The following is a 15,985-nucleotide window of genomic DNA, read 5'->3' on the forward strand; positions in this document are numbered from 1 at the left end:
GCCCATATAGGATGCCAGCGCCGCAGATGGCTGCTTAACCCGCAGTGCCACAGCATTGTCCCATAACTTTGCCTTTTAAATAAATAAAATAAATCTTACCAGAAAGAAAAATGGGCATGAATTCTGCAGCCAAAAACCCTTGGTCCAAATAGAAGCTTCATGACTATTAACGGTGCAATCTTCAATAAGTTATTGAACTTCTTGCCTCAGTTTTTTTGCCTGTAAAATGGAGCTCAGATAAGGTAATCTCTGTAAAATGAATTTCATTGAAGTGTCACTCATTGATTCTTAGATACTTTAGTCCTAAAAGAGGGAAGAAGGGTTTGGCATGGCTGGGGTGGGGTGATGGGGTGGGAGGGATTCGAAGAAGTTTTGGCTGTGTGTTTTTTTTTTTTTTCTTTTTAAAATAATTTTAAAAGAAATGTATTCAGGTATTGACTAGGGTGGGGGCTTTCTGCTTTCCCATGCAAATGACAGGAGAAACCGGATTAGTTAATGCACGTGCTATGCGCCGGGGTGTCGGAGGAATCCTGATTGCAAACTGCTCAGCATTCGCTTGGGAGCCGAACCCAATCTCTCTCCGGGATGAACGTGGCTCCCAGGTAAGAAGAAACAATACCTTCTCCCAGCACCTGCGGGTGGCGGCCACAGCAAGGCGCTCTGGAGTGGAGCCGGGCGCTGAGGGGTGGGGCGCCCCGCGGAGCACGGACGCGGACGCGGGGCGGGGAGAGGCCGCCCCACGTGGTCCGCGAGGCGGCCAGGGCAGGGGCAGCGGCCGGCCCGGCCAATCAGCGCGGCCTGCGGCGGGGCCGGCCCCTCCCGCTCGGTGCGCTCCGGGATCCGCTCTGCACTGCCGGCTGCGCGCCGCGCTGGAACTGGGCGCTCCGACGGGGCGCGCGGCTGCCGGCGGACTCAGGCAGTGTCCCGCAGCCACCTGTCCTCCGCACAAGCTGCTTTGCCCGCGGCAGCCTCGGGCCCCTCTTTGGAGAGACGCGGGAACTTACTTTCTGCGGGCGAGGCAGCGGAAAGTGATGGGCCACCCCTGGGACGCCCTCGGAGAGGCGGCGCGGCTGTGGCTCTAGACGAGTGAGAAGGGACAGTGGGGAAAAGGAGGGGGCTGGAATTTGGGGTTGGGGGCCGTTAGACCCCTATGCACCCGCGCTGTCCGGTGGCAGTAGCTGCATCTTAGGCTTATACCAATTCAGCTGGCCTCGGGGCAGCCCCCCTCATCCTTGGCGTCAGGGTGCTGCCATGACCGCCCATGCCCCGAAGTCGGAAGGGGTTCCCCCGTAGTCAAGATGTGTGACTGGGATGGGGAAGCAGTCCCTTCCAGATCGGGGTTTGTGCGAGCCGCTCAGGTATCCCGGGGTGCTCCACGGTGCGGGGGTGGTGGCCCCTGGGTGCATTGGTGTGTGGAGGGGCAGGACGAACTCTCCTCCGTGAGCTCTAGTTCTGGGCAAGCTTCATCCCTTGGATCTGAACCGGGATCCTAATAGGAGCCGGCAGGGGGAAGCAGGTTAAAAGCACTCTGCTTGAGCCTCTGGTCCTGGAACTCTAGCTAGGAGCGCGCCGTGAGCGCTCAGGACGCATCTCCTTGCTCGGAGCGCAGAGCTGGCCGCGCAGGTGGAGAACGCGAGAGGCTCTGGAAGTTCCATGTCTTCCTGCGGGAGGCATCTCGGACTTGCCTGCGGAGGCGCGGTCTCCGCATTTCTTTCCCTCTTTCCTTATCTCGTGACCCTGCCATTATGCTCCTGGAGGAGAGAGCATCTTCTAGGGAGGTCTGAAAATGGAGAGGTCGGTATCCTTGCGCCCGGGGAGGCAGCCCAAGCCAGACCCGGAGCCTCTGGCGTGTCTCCCGCCCCTGGAATCTGCGCCGTTTAACGTTTGAGGGAGAGCCGTGGCCAAGCTGCGAGTGCGCTACTGAGCGATTTGTGGCTGCACGGTTCATGGACCCACCGCCGCACAGGGACTTCGGGAGTCCCCTTGGTGAAGCATCCTTGTCCCTTTTAACTTTTTTCCCTTTTAACTTTTCAATGGCCTTCCCTTCCAGACAAGCAAAGTTGATGTGATGTGACAGGCGATCAGTGTGTGGGGGGATGAGCGTGTTGGATGCCTTCCTCTGGTTCTTTCTGTAATACTCCTGGGCTTGTCCGCAATGATCACAAGCCCCCACCTGCGGACGCAGACAACCAGACCTACCCGCACTGATGGCTTAGCTTTCTGATCACATACACCCCAGTTTGGTCCCTTTGGAACCCTTGCTGATGGGGAGGGTAAGATGAGGGCAATTTGTGTGTGTGTGTGTGTGTGTGTGACCCATGATCAGGCAGGGGGAAAAAAAGAGGCTTCCAAAACAGCCTCTTCATAACTGAATTAACGTTTTCCACTGGGCTGAGAACAAATAGGATTCTGTTAACAGCTCGCTGTGGGTTTTACGGTGAGAGGCATTTCTGCTAACTTTGTAGCCATAAATCTGTGTGTGAGCCCAATACTTCCTTTGGATTGGAAATACATATTGAATAAGGCAGTGCGAGAGCAGTTTTACAGAATCATTATGACTAATGATGACTTATGTGCTCCCAACATGCCAGAGTGAGGTAGCCTGGCTCAGTGGTGCGACAGCTCTCTTCATGTGTGTAGAAATTTCTTAATGAATATTCTCATAGCTGGAGGCGGGATTTCAAGGTTTCTTTCCTAAGTTCTTCTGTTTCATTGTTTTTGCCCCTTGATGTTTTGAAATTGGTTCTGTAGCTTCAAGTCATGATTTGACTTGGCCAGTTTTCCCTGTTAAAGATAAGAAAATTCTTGTCAGGAAGGCAGTGGCTGCCAATGTACCTATTTTTGATTGAGTTTAATTTTATTATCCCCCCCCCAACACCTACCTACATGTATCTCTACTGGATTATTGGAATTATTGGAGACTTCATCAGAGGCGATGTTTCTCATATTTGTGGGACTAGCATGTTCTATTTCACTGGCATTTCAATACTCATTTGCTGATGTTTTTAGAGCTGTGTATCATTTGGTGCCCTATTTCCATTTAGTAGAAACAGAGGAAAGATCCTTTGCTTTGCCCCCCAACGCCATCTCCTTTTCAGTGGCACATAGACTCCCCAGTAGCAGCTTTTTCCTGCTCATTGATTATTACACTTAATATAATACTTTATATGTAAATGTGTTGGTGCATATGATGTTAAAACTGCATCCACTGGGGCTTAATCCATGGATATGACATCATCACCGGCCAATCCCCTATCTGATTTGGCCATGCATTGACAAAATTCACGTTATCATAGTGAGCAAGGGATGCCGTATTGCCGATGGTGAATGAGGAAATGAGAGAAGTCTTCAGAACTCTCAATTAACTGCCCTGTTGGAGAGTTTTGGGGATTTCTATACTAAGAAGCTTAGCTTAATAATCAAATTCCCAGATTGCAGTTTTATAGGTCTCTTTGGAATTTGCATAAGTACATGTACTCTCCTTATGCTTTGTTCTTTTTTGCGAGCTTTTTGCCCTGCATTCTGGCTCTATTTCTTTATAAATATGTAGAGTCCCCACAGTAAGTGGACTAGCCTTTTGCTTTTGCCCTTGAGGTAGGTGGGACATGTAGGTGATAGACAAATTCTGTCCGTGTGTTCATTTCATGAGGCATTGGCAACAATTCAGCCAGGATTAGCAAGATGACTTGAAGTCCTGGAGCCAATCATGAGTGATTGATAAATGATATGGTATAATTTGTTAAGAAGATTTAGAATGGAGGGTGGGAGGCAGGCAGAGATGTCCCCAAAGGGATTGGTGCAGTGATCTGGGCGACATTAATCTCCTCATGAGTATTTCTGTTAAAATGTTAGTTTTGACAGGCCGTGTCAGAACCCCAGGAAGTCCTGACTGATAGGCACCAGCTTAGGTGGCTTCTGGAGCTACTCTTTGTAATAGCCCATGCGATGTCATCTCTGGCACTATTCACAAGATAAAATAAATGCGGGCTTCCCATCTATTTGATATTTGTTAAAAAAAAAACTCTTCTGTTTTACAGTTAGTATTCAAGTTTAATTCATTTTCTTCTATAAAGCCCATCAAATGGGCTCTTATTTATACATTTTTGGAATATAAACTCAATTGTACAACCTGGTTTAAGGAAAGACTCAAAAGCTCTAAGAGTTTTAAGTCTAGAAAGTACGCTGTATAGAAGATCGGGGTAGGAGGTTTTGTGACTTGTATCCACTATGGAATCAAAAGAATTGAGAGTAGAATCCTGGAGTCCTAATTGTAGCCCAGGCTTTTCTGCTACAGACCTGGAGGGAATGGCTGTGTGTCTGCAGAGGCGGCCATGTTGCCTTGTTTCACTATCAAGGCTCGGTGTGTTAGAACATTATGTTAGTTGAACCCAGCTCAAGGATTTGACAACTGTGTGCACCAGGTGCCTTGGGGTTGTTTCTTGGTTGCTGCCACAGTTGCCATGGGGAGGATTAGTAGGGAGTTGGTGATAAAAGAGGAATGAGGAGGGGGGCTCGATTTGGACCCATCTGAACATGTGAAAAGACATAGATGTTAAAATGATGGTGAGGCTCTTTTAGATAATGATTGAAGATTTACTTGTGAAAGAAAACTCAGGATATTAATTTATTTCTGTGATGATCTCCTCTTTCATACTTTGTGCCGTTTAGTTGCTGTGAAAGCCAGTGCTAATAATTTGGAATAAAACTGTATTTTCTGGCATTATTGCAGATAATTATTTAACACCGGTTGACTACCTAGTGTGTGCCAGTTTTAGAGTGTTGATGACAGGTGAAACATTCCGCTTAATAAATGGCTTATTTCTGTATGGAAGAGCTGCTGATTTTCAAAGAGTTGTGAATCTAAAACAACATGGAATCTTTTTAAGTCACTCTTTTTAATTCAAAAGATGTCAGGATCTTACAGTAGCAAGTCATTAGCATGAGCATAAATAATTGTAGTTCAGAAGTATGATGTGTCAGATATTAGGAACTTCTTGTTAATAAAATCACAAATAAAAAGATGTTCTATTTAGGAAGATAATAAAGACATGGATAATTTATTTCCTTTTATGAGATTTTAGTATTGTTAGTACAGAAGAATAACATATCCTATTATCCTATTAGCAAAGTATGAAGGTATCCTTGTGTTTCTTATGAAATAAAAAGAAAACACGAGACTTGTTTTAGATTGCAAAGCGTGGCAATGCCTAGAAAATACTCCGTTGGCTTTGTTAGTGCTGTACATTCATTTCAAACCAGAAAGCAATTGACTATTCTTCAGCATGTCACTTATCTCAACAGAAGTGGGACCGTCCAAAGCTGGAGTTATTATCACTATGATTAGTTTGTTAATGACCATTGTGTTTGCTTGGATTCTGCTAGTTTCACATCTGTGCCATATGTCCAAAAGCTTTTCCTGAAAATGTGCAGTTTTAGTTCTTCCATTTTGCTCGGTTTCATGTGCTTTGCCTAATGAATGAGGAACATATTGGTGTGTCTTGGTACACCATGGGCACTCACCTGTGAATCACTGGTGAATCACTCAGCCTTAGGTACAGCTTCTAGAGATGACAGAAGGTTTTCCTGCAAGGAGGAAACTTGAAGCCCATCCAATGGGAAGGAGCTTTGCTTCCCAGAGGACATTTGTCCATGTCTGGAGACAGTTTTGGTCCTTCCAACTTGGTGTGAAAGAGATGGGAATGATGTCTAGTGGGGTAAAAGGCCATAGATGAGCTGAACATCCAATTATTTGGCTGCAAACGCGGTGAATGTTGTGATTGAGGAAGCTTGCTGTAGCACAGCCTCCTGGATTGGGAGTAGTGACATGGCTTATCCAGTGTCCTGGGGCTTTGTTTCTGCCAAGGAACCCATGTCTCTCTTTTTTTCTCCCAGAAACCTTTTTTTTTTTAACGATTGATTTATTTATTTGAAAGTCAGAGTTACACAGAGAAGGAGAGGGAGAGGGAGAGAGAGAGAGAGAGAGAGAAAGTCTTCCATTCACTGGTTCACTCCCCAATTGACTGCAATGGCTGGAGCTGTGCTGATCTGAAGCCAGGAGCCAGGAGCTTCTTCTGGGTCTCCCATGGGGGTGCAGGGGCCCAAGGACTTGGGCCATCCTCCACTGCTTTCCCAGGCCATCGCAGAGAGCAGCCGGGACTTGAACCGGCGCCCATATTGGATGCTGGCGCTGCAGGTGGCAGTGTTACCCACTACGCCACAGTGCCAGCCCTCAGAAACCTTTTATTTAAGGAATATAAACTTCATGCTTTTCAAATTTCAACTTTAGGAACATAGTGATTTTTCCCACTGTACCCGCCCTCCCACCCCTCTTCCTTCTCCCTCTCCTATTCTCATTCTTATTTTTTACTTAGATCTGTTTTCAATTAACTTTATACAATACGATTAACTCTATACTAAGTAAAGAGTTCAACAAATTGTATGAAAAGTAAAAAACAACTGAAGGAACCCATGTCTCTTAATGCGTAGACCAAGATTCTATTCATCACCCCCAGTTTCTGTTGTGAAGATTCCTGTTCCCAGTTTAGAAAGATAATACATATTTGGAGGTGTAAAATTTAGGCAACATAGAGGAACATGAAGGGACTTCAAAAACTTCATGGAAAGTGAACACTTGCAGATGTAAAGGAAAGGAAAATACCCACCCGGTCCCAACACCCAGAAGCACTTCCTTTTCATATGCTGGTGGACCTGCGTCTAGTGCCTTCTTCCCGCTTTCATCCAAACATGGGTTAGACCTCATTGTTTTGGACAAAACGGGCTGGACAACCCATACAGGGAGTCTTCAAAAAGTTCATTAAAATGCACATTATAAAAAAAACACACTTCTGTGTGGATGGCAGATTTGCACCAAAATAAACTGATCTTGGAGTTTGTTTCATTAACTTTTGGAGGTACACACCCCTCAAAAATGTGTCCTTTGCTTAATTGGCAGAGACCCATGAGGGACTTCTTAAACCCACGTCTAGGGAAGGATGCTGACACCCATGTCCATTGTCCATGGATGCCTCTTGCATGTAATGACCATGTCCCGTGCATTCATCCGAGCCTCACATGGGCTCTGGAGCCTCTCAGAAGGATGACAAACAGTGAAGAGATCTGGAACTCTGTGTTGTTCTTTTTCATGGCTATATATTTTTCTGTTATCTTATTGTGATCCTAAAATACCCGAACGTTGAAAGAGATTGCAGGTTTCCTTGTGATGCATGTGTGCTTGGTTACCCAAGACATATTGAAGAGGCCCTTCAGTTCTTTTTTTAGAAATTGGTGTCTAGTTTAAGCTTTTAAGTAGCTTGAGAGTACTCAGTGTTTTCTATGGTGGGATGTTTAATGGAGGCCACCCAAAGAACAAATTGTGGGGTGAATTCCTTTCTGCACATATCAGTGAGTGCAACCAATCACCAAGGCCGCATTTAAATCACTTGGCAGCTCTTGCAGTAGCCGCCAGATGATAATGTAAACATCTGTTACCTTATCTCTGCTTTCAGAACTGATTATGCAACCTGCTTCACAGCAGACACACAGCTTCCTTCATCTGTATTTCCGGATTAATTCCTTCTCAACTCTTTTTGTGTCTCTTTCTGTCTCTGTCTCTCTCTTGCTCTCTCTCTCTCTCTCTCTCACACACACACACAAACACACACACACACAAATATCCATGGATACAAATCAAAAGAGCCATAAAACTGGTTACCATGGGCGCTGCCCTCCTAGGACAAACCCTTCTGTCTCGCTCTGTCCAGCTCTTAGCCAGCTGTAGGGGCTGCTCAGGGGCCAAAGAGCTCCATGGCCCAAGCTGCAGCCTGGCTGGGAGTCTGTCCCTGGACACCCATCTCAACCTCTTTGTGTGTTCAGTTTTCTCTCACCCCAAAGCTTAGGAACTGATGTCTAGTTGAGGAGGTTTAGGAAACTCATTGGTTAACATTTAAACATCCCCCATAAGGCCTAGGAGTATCTGCTGGCAGGGGTGGGCATTTAAGTGGAACTACCTTACAGAGCAAATGTGTCTGCGGACTTGTCAGTTTTAGATAAAGGGATGTGTATTAATTATTTGCCTTGTTGAGCTTTCAAAAAATTATAGTAGCCACAGTAGCTGTGCCCTTTTTTAAAAAGATTTATTTATTTATTTATTTGAAAGTCAGAGTTATACAGAGAGAGGAGAGGAAGAGAGATAGAGAGGAAGTCTTTCATTCCTGGTTCACTCCTCAGTTGGCCACAATAGCCAGAGCTTTGCCCATCCAAAGCTAGGAGCCAGAAGCCAGGAGCTTCTCCTGGGTCTCCCACATGGGTGCAGGGGCCCAAGGACTTGGGCCATCTTCTACTGCTTTCCCAGGCCATAGCAGAGGGCTGAATTAGAAATGGAGCAGTCAGGACTCCAACGGGCACCCATATGGGATGCCGGCACTACAGGCGGTGGCTTACCTGCTACACCGCAGTGCCAGCCCCAGCTGTGTTTTTTTGAATAAAGATTTGCTTAGTATTGCACAAAGGTTTGTTATTAGCTTTGATAAAATACAAATATCAAAATTTACCATTTTAATTTTTTTAAAAAATTTATTTAAGAGAGAGAGAGAGAGAGAGAGAGAGAGGTATTTCCTATCCACTGGTTTACTCCCCAAATGTCTACAGTGGCTGGGGCTGGGGCTGGGCCAGGCCAGTGCAAGGAGGCTGAAGCTTCATCAGGGTCTCCCTTTTGGGTGGCAATTTTCCAAGACCTTGGGCCACCATCTGCTGCCCTCCCAGGTGCATTAGCAGGAATCTGGACTGGAAGCAGAACAGCTGGGACTCGAACCAGCACTCTGATACGGATGCCAGCATCACAAGTGGCACCTTAACCTACTGCACCACAGCACAGCCTCCCCTTCCCCATTTTAATCCTAAGTGCACATTTCAGTAGCGTTAAGCCCATTGACAAAGCTGGGCTGTCATCACCACCATCAGTCCACAGAACTCTGTACGAAACTGCAGCTGGGTACCCATTAAACATAAATTCGGTCTTCCCCCTCCTCCTATCTCCTGGAAACTGCTGTTCAGCTCTCTGGGTGCCCGATGTAAGTGGAACCATGCAATATTTGTCTTTTTGTGACTGTCTGATTTCACTTAGTGTCATGCCTTCCAGGTTCCATGTTGTAGTATGCATCTGAATTCCTTCCCTTTGTATGACTCAGTAATACCCTGCTGTATGGATAGACCATATTTTGGTTGTCCTTTGTCCATTGATGGACACTTGGGTTGTTTCCCCCTTTTGGCTATTGCAAATCATGCTGCTATGAATGTGGATGTGCAAGTGTCTGTTTGAGTCCCTGTTGTCAGTTCTTTTGGGTGAGCACCCAGAAGTGGAGTTGTTGGGTTATATGACAATTCTGTGTTTAATTTTTTTGAGGAACCACCGTACTATTTTCCATAGTAGCTGATTAATTTAACTGTACCAAGCATGTTCTCTCTCTCTTTTCTTTTTTTAAGGAATTGAGAGAGAGAGAGAGAGAGAGAGACAGAGAGAGGAGATCTTTTGCTCAAATGGTGGCAATAACCAGAGCTGGACCAGGCTGAAACCCGGAGTCAGGAACTTGATCTGGGTCTCTCAAATGGGTGGCAGGAACTCAAGTACCTGAGCCATCATCCGTTGGGTCCCAGTGCATTAGCAGGAAGCAAGATCAGAATTGGAGTGGTCAGGACTTGAACTGGCCCTCTGGTATGGGATACAGGTATCCCAGTTGGTGGCTTAACCCACTGTTGCCATGTCTGCCCATGCCCTGAGCATGTCTGTACTTATTTAACCTTCTTCAGAGTCCTACAAGGTCAACACAGTCATCACCTCCCTCTGTTCAGGAGCAAAGTGAAACATACAGACAGAAAGCCACACCAGCGGTTTGTGGCAGAGCCATGGTTCGAACCCAGGTAGTGTGATCCAGAGCCAAAACTCTTAGTAGATCCTCCATTGTGAGAAGCTCACAATCTTCTTCCCAGTACATAGAGGAATTTGGTTGAGATTCTTGTGCGTCAGATGTTTAATGTGAAGAAATTGAAATAAGAAGAGACTGGTGATCTGCTCTGTGCCTATTTAGGCTGTTAATATTAGTGCTGCCTCAAGCCCTTTGGGCAGTTCAGTATCACAGGTGCATGTTATTTTTAATTGCAGTGACCATTTTTGTTCCTCACCGAGGGTGGGGGCGGTGATGGGGTGGGACAGGATGAGGAAGTAATCAGGATCCAGATAAGCCCTGGGTGGCATCTGAGTACTGATTGCATTTTTGCTTTGCTGAGGACATGGGCTGCTTCTCACCAAAACCACAGCTTGATGAGTTTGTTGCAGGGGAAGGCACATGTAGTCACTTTATAGAATTAACCATTGATCAGCTTTGTGGTGCTGGCGTCCTTTATAAGCACTCCATGTTTATTCATTATTGTGATTACACAGTGGAAGCAGTTCTGCTGGATGTGATGAAGACATTGAAAGACACTTGAAATTAACAGGTTGCCCAAAGGAGTGTCTGCCAGGGTGTTCTAATGTGATTCTATAGACCTGGAAAGAAGTCTCTACCTGGGGAGGGGCGGTGGGGGATTCCAGCAGGAATCCTGTGTTGCCTGCAAGGTGTCTTTGTTATCGACAGAGGAAATGGCTGTGATTAGAACACATCCGCGTTGTGCTCTTCAAGGGTGCGTTGGGGGAGGAGAGAACAGGGTGCTGATGCCACCCAGACTGGGAGCAGTAAGCTCTGCCCTGGGTCGGGGCCACCACTCTCCTGGTTTACCCTTAGGTGATAGTACAGCAGGTGCTGGTGTTCTTGATAGCAGGGGAAAAGTCAGGAGTCAGCTCGTCCTGATGTGTACACGAACAGAGCGCGCCCGTGATCCCAGGGAGCGTTAATCAGGAAAGGAAAACATGGCTCAGGGCTGCCGTGAAGGTCACCCTGAGAAAAAGCACTGGCGAGATTCCTCGAAAACTGTTTCTTCAAGACATTTTGATTTTGAATTTACTCCCTTCACATTTACAAAAGACTCAGGATCCCAAGTGTAAACTCAGCTTCTGGTTTGATGTGCAAATATTTTTGAACTGCAGCGTAAATAGATGTGAACTTACAAGCCGTCTGCTACATGGATGTAGGAGTTTTCTCAACCTCACTTACTTAGCAGTAAGTAAGGAGGGGAGGTGACTATAGGGTTTATGCTTATTGCAACATTGTTTGAATCCTCTGCAAATTCTGGATTTTGTTGGCTTTTTAAAATCTGCTTCATATTATCAGTGTTGTTTGGTATACCAGTCCACAAATTGTGGTACTATTGCTTTTATATTTTTTATTTTTAAGATTTATTTTTTATTTTGAAAGAGTTACAGAGAGAGGAGGAGGAGGAGAGAGCGACAGCGAGAGCGAGTAAGAGTGCTTCCCTTTGCAGGTTCACTCTCCAGATGGCCTCAACAGCTGGGATGGGCCAAGCCGAAGCCAGAAGCAGGGAGCCTCCTCTGGATCTCCCATGTGGGTACAGGAGCCCAAGCACTTGGGCCAACTTCCACTGCTTTCCCAGGCCACCAGCAGGGGAGTGGATTGGAAGTGGAGCAGCCTGGACCAAACTGATGCTCACATGGGACGGAGGCACCACAGGCAGTGGCTTAACCTAATATACTACAACACCAGCCTCTGCTATTCTTTTCTAAAAAAGTAATTTTATCTATTTGAAAGGAGAGAGTGGGGGTGGGGGGGGAGTGTGAGAGAGAGAGAATGAGAGACCAACCGTCTTCCATCTGGACTTCACGCCCCAAATGCCTGCATCAGCTGGGGCTGGGCCAGGCTGAAGCCATGAGCCAGGAACTCCATCCAGGTCTTCCACATCAGTGGCTGGGACACAAATACTTGAACCATCACCTGCCCCTTCTGAGAGGTGCCTTGGCAGGAAGCCGAGTCATTCCTTGAACCTAGACACTCTGATATGGGATGTGGGCATCTCAAGCAGCATCTTAACAGCTTAACCACTATGCCAAGTGCCTGGAGCTTTCATTTTTAGCATTGTCTTTTAGACCAGTGCATGATAGTCACAGAGAGGACTTGCAGAAACAGAGGCCCCCCCCCCCCCCCCCCCCGAGTTTCTGATTCGCTGTGTCTGAGATAGAGCCTGAGGATTTGCATTTCCAACAGGCTCCTGCGGGGTGCTGATGCTACCCTAGCCTGGGAGCACACTTTGCATAACACCTTCTCAGTTCATTTGTCACAGTTAAAAAACGCTCCTGCGGAGATTTTCATAAAACAAGGTTGTTTTGATTAGACGGGGAGTTTCTCATTTTGGAATACACTGATAATCTTTGCTAAATAGTGTGATGCTGGAGATTGATTTGAATTGCTGAACCCAAAGTACAAATTGGATGTTAGTTGGGTCCGTATTATAAATGAGAAACTGCTTTTGATGATTTCTCCAAGCTTCTATGAGCGCATAGGATGCATTTTCTATAGTGGAGGACTTATGTCAGATAAGGACCGTATAGTTGTTTGAGTTGAATGTGGGGGCAGTTTCGCTGCAGGCGGCACAGCCCCAGCCCTTTGCTGACTTCTGTCATCCTGCTGATGTCTAGATTAATGGGGTGGATGGTGTCTGTGGCCCCTCTTCTCTTCTTTTGAGTCTGATTTAAATTGTAATCAGATTGGCAGGTGACACACAGGAATTCCTCTTTTGTTCTTGTATAGTTGAGACTGAGCAGATGTTAAAAGCTGATGTGGATTTTATGGTTTTGTCTGATCTGGGAATAACTGAAGATTTAGTCAGGACAGAAGATGGACTTGCAGATAGTTATGGGGCTTGGAGAAGTTTTTTTTTTTAAGATTTATTTATTTCTTTGAAAGGCAGAGAAAGAGGGGGAGAGAGAGAGAGAAAGTGAAAGAGAAATTGTCCATCAGTAAATCGTTCTGCAAATGCCTGCAACAGCCAGTTCCATCTGGAACTCCCCTGTGAGTGGCAGGGGCCGAAGGACTTGGGTCATCCCTGGCATATCAGCAGGAAGGTGGGTGCAAGTGGAGCGCCGGGACTCAGCTGGGAGCAGCTCTTATGTGGAATGCTGCCTTGCAAATGGCAGCTTAACTGACTGCAGCACAACACTGGCCCTGCTTGGGGAGTTCTTGCACAGGTGCCTGCTGGTTGCTTTCTCTGGCCACTTGTAGGAACCATGATCTTCTGTGTTTGCTTCAAGGAAAAGCCCTCGGTGGATTTTACTTTGTGTTGTATATATATAATTTTTTTTTTTTTAAATGAGAAATCTGGAAACCAAACTGTCTCCTGGCTAAGAAAACACATGTAAAGATCCTGACTTTTTGAAGAAAATATGTGTAATCATTTTTAATAATTAGGGTTTTCAGAGTCAGGCATTAGTTGTGATTATGATACATTTGGAACAACTGCATACCTAAGGAGAGTATCTGGGTTTGAGTCCTGGCTCTGTTTTTTTTTTTTTTTTTTCTTAAGATTTATTTATTTGACAGAGCAACAAACAGACAGACAGAGACAGAGACAGAGACTTCTTCCATCCACTGGTTCACTCCCCAAGTGGCTGAAACAGCCAGGGTTGGGCCAGGTTGAAGGCAGGATCCAGAGACTCTATCCTGGTCTCCTACTTGGGTGGCAGGGACCCAAGCACTTGGGCATCTTCTGCTGCTTTCCCAGGCACATTAGCAGGAGGCTGGACTGAAGCAGAGCAGCCAGGACATATTCTGTATTCTTTTATAGATGCCTGCAATGCAAGTGGCAGCTTAACCGGCTGAACCACAATGCTGCCCCTTTGGTCCTGTTTCTGATTCAAGCTTCCTGTTAATGCACACCCCGAGAGGCATCAGAGGATGGCCCAAGTGTTCTGTTGTTTGCCACTTATGTGGGAGACCTGGATTGAGTCTGGGCTCCTGACACATTGGCAAGGTTGTTGCAGGCATTTAAAAGAGAGTGAACCATCTGATTTCTCCCTCTCTCTCTCTGACTTTCAAATAAATAAATAAATTTTAAAAATTAAAATTGGATTTTATGAGGTTTCTTAGAGGTGGTATGTGTTATAGAACTGTGAGTGTTGGCAGGATGGCTGTGACAGCTCAGCAGAGTGAGGGGGCTGGGTTGGAGCCACTTAAACCCCTCTGTCTCCAGAGCTGTGCTTTAATTATGGAGCCGGCTGTGACTCTGAGTTCCCGTCTCATAGGCAGCTGCGTTTTGTGTGCGACTGGTTTTGTACTAACATTTCTGCGGGTCCCATCCGTCACTGTTGTCCCTCCATCAGTTTGCACTTCGGTCATCTCTGCCTGACTGTCAGGATGCAATCGTCCTCCTCCCTGGCTGCCTGCCCTGTGCCCTCTGTCCCTGTGCAGGGCTCCACCGAGACAGCGGAAAGATGAGCCTTCCAAGTTGAGTGGCAGAGCAGGGCACAGCTGGAAATGGCTTCTACAGAAGACTGAACACTGCAAGCATCCAAACAACTGAATTGGTTTTTCAAGAACAAATAGCCACTTCCAGAAAACCATGGCATTGGATTGTTGAGCACGCTGCGTGTCTTTGGTATTCTCGCCTGCCAAGAGTGGCTGGTTGGTGATGTTACAGCACCTGCTGGGTCATGTGGACAATGATGCCAGGTCATACAGGGCCACAGGGAGTTGGTGACACTCCCATGGGGATCATGGAAGCTGTAGAAAAGTAAAAGGAAAGTGAGAAAAAAATAAAAAGTAAAAATCACCTTGTACTTTTTTTTTTAAAGATTTATTTATTTTACTTGAAAGTCAGAGTTACACAGAGAGAGAAGGAGAGGCAGAGAGAGAGTTCTTCAATCTGTTGGTTCACTCCCCAGTTGGCTGCAATGGCTGGAGCTGGGCTGATCCTGACTTTGGTCAGGAGCCAGGAGCTTCTTCCGGGTCTCCTACGTGGGTACAGGGGCCCAAGTACTTGGGCCATTCTCTACTGCTTTTCCAGGCCACAGCAGAGAGATGGATTGGAAGTGGAGAAGCTGGGACTAGAACTGGCACCCATATGGGATAATGGCACTGCTGGTGGTGGCCTTACCCGCTACGCCACAGCACCAGCCCCGCCTTGAACTTTCTCTAGAAGGCATCTCTATTGCTCCTTCCCCAAACACTGTAAAGAGTTTGGCTTGTACCCTTCTGCACATATTTGAAATACATTACGCACAATATATCTCAAAGACACACCAGCGTGGAGAGGAAGCCTGGGCTGGTGGTGACCTGCTGGATTCTATTTGAAGTTGACTTGGCAGTGCTAACTAATCAACAAGCAGCAGAAGTAGGAAGCCTATTTGACATTTCGCTTGCACACTGAGAGTTATTTTTACACTTTTCTGTTCACATTATTTGAACTCAGTATCTTTATTAAATATAGTGTTATGTGTGCATTTTCTACTTTATTAGTATCATACTATGCATATGTTTCCACAGTTTCCATTTTTCACCTAACTGTTGTCTTTGGGATCCATCCACGTGGATACACACATAGCTGCACATACTGTTCTCCTGTGACTTTTTTTTTTGATAGAGAGAGACAGAGAGAAAGGTCTTCCTGCCGTTGGTTCATCCCCCAAATGGCCGCCATGGCTAGAGCTATGCCGATCCAAAGCCAGGAGCCAGGTGCCTCCTCCTGGTCCCCAATGCGGGTGCAGGGGCCCAAGCACTTGGGCCATCTTCCACTGCCCTCCTGGGCCACAGCAGAGAGCTGGACTGGAAGAGGAGCAACCGGGACTAGAACCGGCACCCATATGGGATGCCGGCGCCCCAGGCGGAGGATTAACCAAGTGAGCCACGGCACTGGCCCCTCCCCCTGTGACTTCTACTACATTTTATTTAGTGGTTCCCTTACAGATGGGCATTCAGATTTTTCTCATTTTTTCCCCCCTTTACAAAGAGTATTATGGGGACATTCTCCTAGAAAGTCACATGTGATGTTAACTGACGTAGTTGTCCAGTGTAGAGTCCTTTCATAATTGCACTTCTCTTTGTACCCT

At 46.5% G+C, this 15,985-nt stretch overlaps 1 protein-coding gene across 5 annotated transcripts in view; it reads left to right on the forward strand.

Moving 5' to 3' along the window:
* The first annotated feature begins 829 nt into the window (after window positions 1–829).
* TAFA4 (TAFA chemokine like family member 4) overlaps window positions 830–15,985 on the forward strand; it is a 215,762-nt gene continuing 200,606 nt past the window's right edge. For 2 of the 5 annotated variants that reach the window (XM_017343938.3, XM_070050615.1), the window contains exon 1: window positions 830–1,086. The gene's annotated coding sequence lies outside the window, so the exon portion shown is untranslated. Of the gene's footprint in view, window positions 1,087–1,650; window positions 1,795–15,985 lie in introns of those variants that run through there. The other 3 variants (XM_070050619.1, XM_070050620.1, XM_070050616.1) reach the window with 2 other exon arrangements.

The sequence above is a fragment of the Oryctolagus cuniculus genome, chromosome 10 (assembly GCF_964237555.1).
Source record: "Oryctolagus cuniculus chromosome 10, mOryCun1.1, whole genome shotgun sequence".
Taxonomy (NCBI): domain Eukaryota; kingdom Metazoa; phylum Chordata; class Mammalia; order Lagomorpha; family Leporidae; genus Oryctolagus; species Oryctolagus cuniculus.